This window comes from Pinus tabuliformis, chromosome 2_2 (genome assembly GCF_031772625.1).
Source record: "Pinus tabuliformis cultivar Carrire ecotype Pingquan chromosome 2_2, CPIR1, whole genome shotgun sequence".
Taxonomy (NCBI): domain Eukaryota; kingdom Viridiplantae; phylum Streptophyta; class Pinopsida; order Pinales; family Pinaceae; genus Pinus; species Pinus tabuliformis.
Window position 1 is genome coordinate 987,449,172 of NC_142300.1, and position 12,625 is coordinate 987,461,796.

At 34.5% G+C, this 12,625-nt stretch overlaps 1 non-coding gene across 1 annotated transcript; it reads right to left on the bottom strand.

Moving 5' to 3' along the window:
* Positions 1 to 1,145: 1,145 nt before the first annotated feature.
* Positions 1,146 to 1,219, bottom strand: TRNAN-GUU (transfer RNA asparagine (anticodon GUU)). The gene has a single exon. It is a non-coding gene; the product is annotated as a tRNA-Asn (tRNA).
* Positions 1,220 to 12,625: the final 11,406 nt, after the last annotated feature.

A 12,625-nucleotide genomic window follows, 5' to 3' on the forward strand; every position in this document is an offset into this window, starting at 1 on the left:
TTATAATTTTTCAGTCCATCAAAATTAGTTAACTAGTTGCATTAAGTTTCTAAAACCCAATTTAAGTGATCATTTTTCAGTCGATGGAAATTAGTTAACAAGTTGGCATTTAAGTTCCTAGAACCCAATTTATGTTATAAATTTTCAGTCCATGAAAATTAGGTAACTACTTGGCATTAAGTTCCTGGAACCCAATTTATGTTATAATTTTTCAGTCCATGAAAAGAGTTGAAAATTAGTTAACTAGTTGGCATTAGGTTCTTGGAACCCATTTTATGTTATTATAATTATTCAGTCCATGAAAAGAGATGTGTCATGTCCTCGATCCACAGTTCGAATCCAGTCCCGTTAATGAATATGTCATTATGTTATAATTATTCAGTGCATGGAAAGAGATGTGCCATGTCCTGGATCCACAGTTCGAATCCAGTGCCGTTAACGAATAAGTCAATTCTTTGAAAATATTTGCCGCTGTTGAAAAAACAGTTCCATATTTGCTGGATCCACAGTTCGAATCCAGTCCCGTTAACGAATAAGCCAGTTCTTTGAAAATATTTGCAGCTGTTGAAAAAACGGTTCCATATTTGCTGCAGCTGTTGAAAAAACAGTAAACAGTTCCATATTTGCTGGATCCACAGTTCGAATCCAGTCCCGTTAACGAATAAGTCAATTCTTTGAACATATTTGCAGCTGTTGTAAAAACAGTAAACAGTTGTATATTTGCTGGATCCACAGTTCGAATCCAGTCCCGTTAACTAATAAGTCAATTCTTTGAAAATATTTGCAGCTGTTGAAAAAACAGCTCCACAGTTCGAATCCAGTCCCGTTAACGAATATGTCATTATGTTATAATTATTCAGTCCAAGAAAAGAGATGTGCCATGTACTGGATCCACAGTTCGAATCCAGTCCCGCTAACGAATAGGTCAATTCTTAGAAAATATTTGCAGCTGTTGAAAAATATTTGCTGATCCACAGTTCGAATCCAGTCCCTTTAACGAATAAGTCAATTCTTTGAAAATATTTGTAGCTGTTGAAAAAACAGTAAACAGTTCCATATTTGCTGGATCCACAGTATTTGCTGCAGCTGTTGAAAATAGAGTTCCATGAAGCAAACAATAGGTACACTCTGTAACAAGAGAATACCGCTAGAAGGAGGGCTTGAACCTCCGACCTTGTGGTTAACAGCCACACGCTCTAACCAACTGAGCTATTCCAGCTACGAAATAAAACCCTTATAGTTTATTTATAGATGTAAAAGTTAATATGTTCAAGATACATCGCTATTCTTTTGCGTTGCCGAGATCTGAATCGGGTCGCCCGAGTTATCCGGATTCCTAACGGACTACACGACAGCGGAGGTATCGAACAGGAGCATACACATGTTTAATGCAGGGAGGATAGGCACTTAGTCTAGGAATAGGCTAATATTGTGAAATTATTTTCGTTGTTTTTCTGTTTTAAATTTGAAAAAAACTTCAAATTTTAGGTGTAGATGGTAGAAATCGCAGTATGGAATTGGAATTTGAGTAATTGTAAAATCTAATTTTCAAAATTATTATTTTTCATTTTCCGAGTTCTTCACTTTGTTGCATGAAAGGGTTTGTTTACTACCATTTTTAGACAACTCTAGTCAAAACAAATGTTGCATCCGAGTTTCAAAGCAAACCATACAACAAATATGGATATGCTTAGTTTGTGTCAATAGGATCAATAAAAAATTCAATTTTTTCAAAAAAATTGATATAATTAAGTGTTAGACTAGATCTATGTAATAAATCCTTAGGAGAGTTCCACGATGACTTCTACTAAAAAAGTAAGCCCCTTTTCAAGGAGAAACTGAACTAGTTCCACAATGACTTCCACTCAGAAGTAAGCCCCTTTTCAAGGAGAAACTCAACCCATTCACGAGTTTAACATAGACATTCAACAAGGCAGCTATGTTATTGATAGAAGTTCAATCCATGATATTGTGTGTAGAGTTGTAACAAAGCATGAATAGTGTAAGGGATGAAACTCAAGTTGACTACTTGTGGTTATGGGAACTTAATCAAAATGTCAAACCAAAGCGTTTGATGGGATATCATGACATTAGTAGTAGTTCAATGCATGGAACAATAGTATGTGGCATTGCAACAATGCACAAGCATTATGGGGGGTTGGACTCAATACTAATTACCTGTAGATATGGGTCCTTAACTAATTTAATGCACATTGGGGCATTCAACAAAGTACTCACATTTGGAAAAATTCAACCTAAAGCATTGTATGTTAGCTTGCGACAATGCATAAACACTACTGAGAAATCAAACTTAATACCAACTACATGTGGATATGGTTCCTTAACAAAATGCTAGAGTGGGGTATTTGACAGGGTACCCACATTATTGGTAGAACATCAACCCATGGAGCTCTATGTAGAGTATCAAACCACAACATTGTTTGTGGAGTTGTACACAAGTTTTATAAGTGAGAAACTATTTTGATAATGAAGAAATGGTATATTAACTATTATACAAACATCATAATGAAACGTTTATTTCTAGAGCATGTAATGAAGATTATGATGTAGGAGTCTTAGATCATGTTAGTTCTCACATATTTTACTTGCATTCACCATGTTAAACACATACATGGTAGCAACAGAGTATGAATGATAAGCATGAGAGTACATCTATTATTGACATGATATACATTTATAATACATGGTGTGACCCTTGGTTTCATATTCCTAAGTGGTCCCTTGGACTCCCTTTGGTTGTTCAGCTTCCACACCAACCCTTAGAAGATTAGGTGTCCAACATTCCCCCCCTTAATCCGAAGAGTTATGTATGAGTCCAAGAAGAGAGCTGTAATACAACACGTGCAAAAATGCATGGCAACACTAAGTTGAATGTGCTCTCCGAAATGTTGGTATCAAGGGAGGTGGTTTAAGGATGACCACCAACACTAGAATGCTTAGTGCAGTTCCCAAAACTCTTCCAGGTCTGGCAAGAAGCTGAGGTCTTCTGCTAGAGGAAGTGCTCCTGATGTTTTGAAGAGGGAAACTTTCAACCATGAAAGGGAGGTCTCACCCCGCATAAAAGGGAGAACCTCAACCTGAAAAGGGAGGTCTCAACCTATGATGGTTTAAGGATTACCACCAACTTTGGAATGTTTAATGCAATTCCTGGAACTCTTCTAAAACTGGAAAGAAGTGGAAGTCTTCTGCTATAGGAATTGTCCCCAATTCTTTGAAGAGGCATCACCAACTGAAGGCATGCTCATGGGCATCTTTGTCTCTGGCTACAACTCTGAATCTAGTATGGCAGGTTGTGGCTCAGGCTCACTTGATGTGGCTTTGAAGCTTGTAGATGACCATCACATCCCCCCCTATCAGATACAAGGTGAGATGATGGAGAAAACTCAACTGCAAGACTATTCAATACTCTAGAACAAGTTCAGACATATGACTGAAATATCTTCTTGGTTGTTAATGCCCATTGCCAAGAAGAGATCCATCCAAGATGAATCTTTGTTCTTGCAAAAGGCTTGTTTTTGAAGCATTTGTTTGAAGAACGACTGGTTTTATGATAGTTCTTACATGGATGAAGATCAAAACAGTGATCTTTCATATGGCCAACTCTGTCACAGTGTTGAAATTTCACAATCTGTTGTTGTTGCTGTGGAAGAGGAGCAGAATATGGAACATCTAAAGGTGAATTGTCATGAAGAAATCCAGTACTTTGAAATTGGATTGTCTTGGAGTAGTCTGGAATATGAAAGGACACCTCTTTATCATATCCAAGACATGTTTTGTGCTTGTTGTTGACAAGTTCTTCCCAAAGTTTAATGACCAACTTGGGAAGTGCAGAATGGATTTCTACATCTGCATGTACAACTGTTGCTTCATTGGGTACTAAATCTGAATGAACTTCAACAATATTGGCTTGCTATTGATGGGAGTTTATCTCAATGTTCTGAACAGAATTATGCTTACGATGTTGTAGCTCTTCTTGTTTTAGCTTTGTCTCAAGCTGCAAAAACTCAATATTCTCCTATGCATTTTGGAGACAAATTTTAATATTGGAAAGAGAGGATTTGTTGATCTTAACCATCTCATCAACAATGGAATGTATTAAATTATTCAGTAGTTTCAATACATCATCCATTCGATCCAAACAAATATAATCAGAGAAATGATGTTATCTTCAACTACAAATTGACCTATAAAATGATAAATAGCTGCAACTATTAGACGAGTAGAAGGATACCAATATTGTCAATTCACTGTGGTAGATAGCGCAGTATCAATTTCAACGCAAAAAATGACTCGCTACTTCAGTGTACTTACTTCTCAAGCTATTCAAACTACTCACAGTGTGAAAAAGAGAGTCAATCTTCAACTTTCTTTGCAAATGGAATTTGTCAACAGTTCTAGAGCCTGCTTACAAAACATATTTTCATAACATCTGAATAAAAATTCAAGATTCACAAATGCAATCATCTATTATCACTAAATTTAATTCAGTAATTTCTGGTGTTTAATGGGGTCTCTCCCCCTAAAATCCAACCAGCGCAATGACTATTATGAAGGAAAGTAGCCATAATAATACCTCCCAAGCCATGAATAACCCAATCAAGCAAACTTCAAATATTTGGCCACACTGATGTTAAGAAGGAAGTTACTTGTCTTCTCTTTGGTGGATCAAGGAAGAGACTGCCTGATGGAGTTCGATTAAGAGGAGATATCAATGTGCTATTACTTAGTGATCCATCCATTGCGAAATCACAGTTCCTTAAATTTGTTGAGAATACAGCCTCGATTGTTGTTTACACTTCTGGAAAAGGTTCATCTGTTGCTGGTCTAACAACTTAATGTGAGAAATATCACAATGAAATTGGATCTTCACTACGCTATGTCTAACCTTGGAAGCATCGTTGAGGCCCCTTTAAAATACCATCATATATGACAATGCCTTTACATAACACTTCAATGCTTATGCTACGATCCTTTTAAAAGAACACATCAAGCCCCATATATATGCACGATAGTCCACAAAGTGTTTAACGCACATATGACACCAGTGCAGCTAACATAACTCATGGATTTCAAAAACATTTACGATCTTTTAAACACAGTATGGAAAGTGCATACCAGCAAACCATCTACTATACCACCCTACTTTATACCACCTCCAACGTCGCTTCCACAGGGTTGTAGAAAGCCGACTTTTCCAAGCCGACTGTGCATATATATATGAAGGGATCTACTTTACTTTGCCAACACATAAAGTGGGTTGTTATTGTTATTAATTTTCAAGTCACAGCCTGATCAGTTTTCAAGGCACAGAAATGGCCATGGATTCTTATGAAGTAGCCCTGTGGGTAGTGATTTTCACCCTCTCAGTGCTCCTCAGTGGCATAACATTCATTGCAGGAGAACGAAACAGGCAGAGAGACAGGAGACAGATAATAAAATTGTGGTTCACAGAAAAAGAAATTAACTATCACATAGCCATGTTCAAACTTGAAGAATACTCAGAGTGGTGCATCAATAATCGCAACAACCAGCGCCATCTCCACTTTCCTCTCCTCCATTTTCAAGCCCAGTTACCATCCAACGATGTCCGTAGGATAAAAGAAGCTGAGTTGTACAGAGAGATCGCTGCAAGCTATTGGGATGTTGTACTGCTTGATCATCTGGAAACAAAATATACAGATGATAGTTTTTTTGTTATATCCCAGTGGGAGAAGTACAAGACTCTGGTAGAACCCATGGAAGGGGGTGGCATGTAGATGCAGATGCAGATGGCTGCGTTGAGCAGTGTAGAATGCTTTGCAGATCAAATGAAGGAGAGAGGAGGAGGAGCAAGGCAGAGGAGTGGCATAATCGGCAAGGATGTGTGCCATGACCAGGTCATTTGCCCCAAACCTCTCAGAATGGTCGTTGCCCCCTGTACAACCAAGGAGATTTATAGATCTCGATTCCGAATTCAAAGCCAATCAACATCATGTGTGAAGGGGAGCCAGGCTATGAGCTTTTAGATATTTTTCTTAACAAGAGTGGGTGTGGAGACCAAGCAAATGTTGCAGATAAAGAGAGTACTGCTATTTGGTGGTATGCGGAGAGCAGAGAGCGGAGGATGGAGAGCAGAGAGCGTAATATGAGAGAGGGCTCGGCTAGCTTGGCGTACACGATCTCCTAATAGTCGAGGAGGCCTCTGGCGAGCCTGTTGGATTCCTTGAGCGAGCTCATCTCCCGCAATAGTTCGACTCCTACTGTGATCGGTTCTCCTATAGTAGTCTCGATAATAGCCCATTCAACGCACAGAAAGTAGAGAATAAACCACGGACATGACTTCCTTATTGCAATTGAACGTAAACCTTCTCAAAATAAACCAACACTAGTTACGACTTTCGCGGCAACAATTCAATGCATCAGAGTCTTCAATGCACCAAGAGACATCGCATAAATGATTCAACACATAATACAACAGAGAAAGCGGGAGATTCGATTGTGACTATTCGACTTTCACAACCAATGCAATTAATATAGCTCTATTCAACTTGGGCAAAAAACTATATTCAAATATCAGCTTACACAAAAGACTGGAGTAACGATGTGTAGAAATAAAATGAAATACTGAGAACGTGAGAGTGTGGTGTTACACATACTGTGCCATATGATGACAATTTAGAGGTGTGTTCTTGCCAGGGTAGAGATGGCAGGTTTGAGCAAGAAGGAGCGTTTTTTTTTCTTAATGCCGCGGGCAAACTAAAATGGCGTTTTTTAGAAGGTAGGTTGAGAACGCAACATATTGTTCTCAGTGAAAGTTAGGTTTGGCAGAGTAACGCCTACTGTGGTTAGACCAATACGCAGATCGATAGAACGCACCAGAGTTAGTAATATTTTCTTTGCATTCTTAACGTAGGTATGCAAGCGACAAACAAATGGTAGGGCTGAGAAACGTTAACTCTGTCCTGACAAATGCTCAGAAAGACACAAACCTACAAACTTCATTGAGACAAAGAAGCACAGATTTACACAAGCCACAACAACAAGTGGCTCACACAAGATTGAGCGGGTTATGAATGTGTCAGCTCTGATACCATGTTAAACAAATACATGGCAACAACAAAGTATGCATGATAAGCATGAAATTACATCTATTATTGACATGATATACATTTATACTACATGGCGTGACCCTGGGTTTCATATTCCAAGTAGTCCCTTGGACTCCCTTTGGTTGTTCAGCTTCCACACCAACCCTTAGAGGATTAGGTGTCCAACACACCATTATATAAGAGTCAATTCAACAATGAAATGAAAACCTTTTTTTTTGATTTACTAGACAAATCTAACCCAAATACATTTTATGTTTATACTTCCAGGTCTTTATCTTCATATTTCTTACTTAACTTTCTAGAAAACAAAATGGATGGCATAAATGTTCTAATTTTCTCTCTATATGGGAACTTAGAAGGTTAGATGATTGAGGTCAAATAATTTTTTGTTTTTAAATGTTGCTTATAGAAGCATATAAATATCCTTTAATTAGCTAGTACATGTCACACGCACACACGCGCGCGCACACACACAGATATATATATATATATATATATATATATATATATATATAACCAATCGAAAAATAGGTCATTATCGTATTCGTGTGACATGAGGTCGATTATGGCCGCTACCACTATACCTCTGGGGACTTATGACCCGTCCTCTTCTCTGTAGACCGGGTCACAACCAGGGGATTGAACATTGTATCCCTTGGCTTGAACGATTTCACATCACTTCGATCACCAATTGAGCTACCCCTAAGACAAGGTGTGTTTATATATTATCAAAATCACCCAAACTTATATCTAAATTTATACTTGTTAATTATAAACTTGAGCATTTTATTGCTAGTGTTTAGATTACACATTGGAAAAATATCATATACATCCAAACTTGATATGAAACCAATATCCCACAAAATTCAAGGGATAAATATTCAAATACAAGTATACACAAATACTGAAAATCATAAATATTCAATCAAAATGTTATAATATAATTAAACTATAAAGGTGTTAAAAATAAATAAATAAAGAACTTGAAAAACTTTGGTCTCTTCGTATATTGAATGACGAATGTTCAAAATCTACCGTTTACTATTTCATTTTAATTTTTGTTATATTTAAGCCAAATCACAATATAAATATTTGACGACAAATAATATAGTTGAAGGGCATCTAGTGATCGTTGTGTTATGAAGTATTATATAAACCATGAAATTAAATGTTTAAATTCCCTATGAATCAAGCAAAACAAAAAAAACCATGTAGTGAAAAAACATATTATTTAATCAAATATATATAACACATAACTTACAACATATTTTGAAATTATTTTCTCATAAACACATGTATTATATAGTTAGTAGGGAGCAATCTACTTAGGTTGATTAATAGCACCAACTACAAAATCTTGTGAAAATATTTAATCAACAAGGTGTCCAATCATCAAGCAAAATCCTCCTCATCTATACACCATCATCAACCAAGTCCATGTCATCTCCCCAATCCACACTAAGGGGATATCATAAGGCTAAGGCATGACATCGTCATCATCTATACACCATCATCAACCAAGTCCATGTCATCTCCCCAATCCACACTAAGGGGATATCATAAGGCTAAGGCATGACATCGTCATCTAGAGAATTGTATCGCCCCCTTTAGAGGGGTCTCATATCATAAGGCTAAGGCATGACATCGTCATCTAGAGAATTGTATCGCCCCCTTTAGAGGGGTCTCAAGCCATCATTAGCATCAAATTTTCTCAGAAACAAACCCAACATCCATCAAGAATGTATAGTGCTAACATAAGGGCATCCTATCATTTATGGAGTACATTAACTTTATTGATAACATATTGGCTTAGACGTGTATCATTTAAGGCTCTAGAGGGAGAGGAGAATACTTCTCTTCTTGCCTATATTATTTTACAACGTTACTTCCACACAAAGATTTATGTTAAAAAAATTGGCCAAAACATGCTTCTCTTTTTGTCTTTATTATTTTACAACATGCTATCCTATTGAAATTGTGTTTATTATCTTAAGATGTATTAAAACTAAAAAAAAAAGTTAAAAATATGAAGTGTTTTTATGTTGAGGGGTGTTTTATAATTTAGTATTCGGGGATTGTAGTCTTTATAAATGAGTGTAGACATTTAAACATCCACTTAATATTAGAAAGAAGTTGTTGTGTTCATAAACTAATGGATTAAATCAAATAATAAAAAAAAAAAAAACATAATGTCCACTCAATTAAAAAAGTAATGAAAATAATAGATTGATTCAACTCAATTTGTTATATTGTAATTTTGTTTTATTAATAAAAATACAAATAATTTTTTCCATATTATCATAATATGTATATCGTACTTAAATAAGTTTAAATAATAATAATTCATAATCCTAATTGTGATAGTTTAAAAATAAATAAAATTAATAAATTTAATTAATAAACCCACATATATATTGGTCTGCTCTTTTTTCCACAGTCTCCATGTTAAGCTGTGCTATCTGTCATCCCTCTTATGTGCTTTTTCTCAATGATGTCTTGATATGGGGCTGTTCAAGTCATCCTTTTGTATCTAATCATGGTTTTTATATTGACTTAATATAATCTATGGCGCTTTTTCCTCTGAAAAATATATATATATATATATATATAGCTGAACATATAAAATAAAATAATAATTCATATTCAATTCTTCATATTTGAATTTAATTAATAAGTAGATAAAAATTCAATATTTTTTTTAAGTTATATATCTAGCTATATCATCAATGATATGCATATTACTTTAAAAAAATGTTATAAAAAATATATAACATGTCAAATAAAAATCCCCATATATATAAATGTGTGTATTATCAAGATTTTAATAAAATTAAAAATAAGAATATTTCTATATATAGAGATGTAAAATTTATATAAATATAAATAATATTATTGAGAACTGGTATAAATCAATCTTAAATCTAGATCTATGAAGCCTCGAGAAGAATCAAATCTTTTGAGGTGCAAACTTTCTAGAGTTTTGTATTCAAAAAGAGATTTGCATCTTGAGATATTTATCTACGAAGCTTCGAGAGGAATCAAAACTTGAAGTGCAGACTTTTCCTCGAGATTTGCATTTAAAAAGAGATTTGCTTCTTGAGATATTTGATCTTTCTCAAAACTTAATAGATATGGAGTTAAGATGGATCTATGTTAGTTTATTAATGTATTAGTTAAAAAAAAAGAAGAGAGAAATCTTTTCAAGTGAATTAAAGGAAACTTTAATCCATTGTTTTGCAAGAGATTTTTATCAAGAAAAATAAAAGGTTGCAAAATAAGGTGTGGAGAAGAGAATTATTAAAGAGAATAATCCATAAGGGGTTATCGTAGTTGCATACATATCTCCATAATTTTTTTTATTGTAATATCATTCTTTTCATTTTAACATTTTTTTTTAATTATTATTTTACAATCACTTCAATGCTAAAAATTGTATTCAAAATATTCTTTGTTTTGCTTTTCTTTTTTTCTTCCGAAAAACTCTAACTTAACTCTAACTTTGTTGTAGCTTCTCTTTATTTTTTGTTCCTACAAATCCTAGTTGTAGTGGTTTATTTTCCTTAACTTTACATTTCTTATGGTTTGACTACCATTAGTGATCATATCCTCTCCAATGAAGGAATTCAATGGAGTAAAGAGTAACCTTCCCTTCATTATGTTAGTAGGTTATCCGTTCATAATAGATTAGCACACCGATAGCAGGGAAAACCCTAGCCCCTATACAAGGGTTTTTTAGAACACTGAGTTTAGGGATGAGGTACGAACCTCCCCATCCCTTGTTTAAGATAAAGTAAGTCTGGGTCTTTAAAAGGTTAGAAGGATTTAGTATCTTTAGTTTATATATGTAATTACTATTTTGAACTATATTGAATTTCTTTATTATTATATTATGTTCAGTTTACCTCTCACGATGAGGGGCATCCCTCATAATAGCTTTTTTTTTCTCTTCTTTAGGATTCTCTATTTAGAGATTAGAATAAAGGATCTTGTATAAGAATTTCACTAAGCCAAAACAAAAATTGTCGGGGCTAAGTGGAAATTTTGTGCAACATCTACACAAATTTATTACGTAAATAAATATCATAAAATTCCCATACGACACCTTTTGCAATAGGATCTCTCCTATGGAAAGGAAGGGTTTCTCTTCACTAAATTAGTTGGTTTATATATTGAAGAGTAGCTTTTAAATGAGAGAGTAATATTGGGAAGCGCTAATAATCCCTAGAGATAGTCTTTAAGCTTTTCACTTTTAGGAATTACTAATGTAGGCTTTATGTCTTATTAAGTTTAATATTAAGTTTAATTGAAGGATGGTTATTTTTATGTTTTATATAATCATAAAACTTTATTTTTTTTTAGAAATAATAGGATTTTTTTTTTTCTATATGAATTTTATAATTAGATATACGAATCTTTAATAACACCCTTCATATGTTGAGAAATCAAGTGGAGTATAGATTATTATTGATTTCTTTTTCTTGATAATTACTTGTGAATGTTAGTGATCTTCTTATTATTGTTTGTGACTTTTTCATCAAGCAATTATACAATTATTGATTCTTCTAGGAAAGTATAGAGATCACGAAGAAGCAAGAGACACAAAAATTAGGCTCCAAGCTAGGAAAAATTCCTATAAGGGGGAAAACTTAACAATCCTTCTCTTATAGAATTAGATCAAAATCAGCTTTCCAAGACCAAGACCAAGACCCAAAATTAACACCAAGATGTCAAGTCCAACCCACCTCTAGGTCACCTCCAAATCTAGCCAACTCTTGTCAAAATCAATGATGGCCAAATTGTCCAAATCCGGTCAACACTAAAATTTCAAACTTGCAATGGGAGGCCAAAATTTGGCCCTGTGGAAACCTCGAAAGATTTGGCCTTCTCCACAGAAGTTATACTCCACACGTGTGAGCTACCATTAGATCAAAACTTTGGTCAAACATGGAATATTATGCTTGCTTTTGACTTCGTCCTTCTCTCTCTTTTGACTTCCTTTTACTCCTCTTCTTTGTTGGTTTCAGATGTATGCTTGTTGGTCGAAATGAATGATATTCAATTAGGTTAAACTTTCTTCTAATATATAGCTTTCCAAGAGGTCTAATAGGTGGCTCTTGGAGGCCCAGGCTGACTTGTTCCAAGGAGGGTCGACTTTGACCATTTTGGTGGATTTTGAATCAATATAAAATTAAAAATAATTTTCTTTGAAACATTCAAATGGGACATGACTCAAGTACATTTTTATTTGAGTCAAAATAATTTCTTTTTGACTCTTTTTGACTCTATAAGAATGAAGAACATGCTTTGACTAAAAAAATATAATAAATGAATATAATGAATACATCAATGATATATTACATTACATTATGAAGATTGACACCAGTTACATTTTCAACACTCCCTCTTAACTAGGGAGGTATTTATAATGATTCAACATGAGAATCTCAAGTTGAAATATTCATATAAGAATGAATCTGGATTAATAAGCATCAATTATGATTTACAACATCATAGCC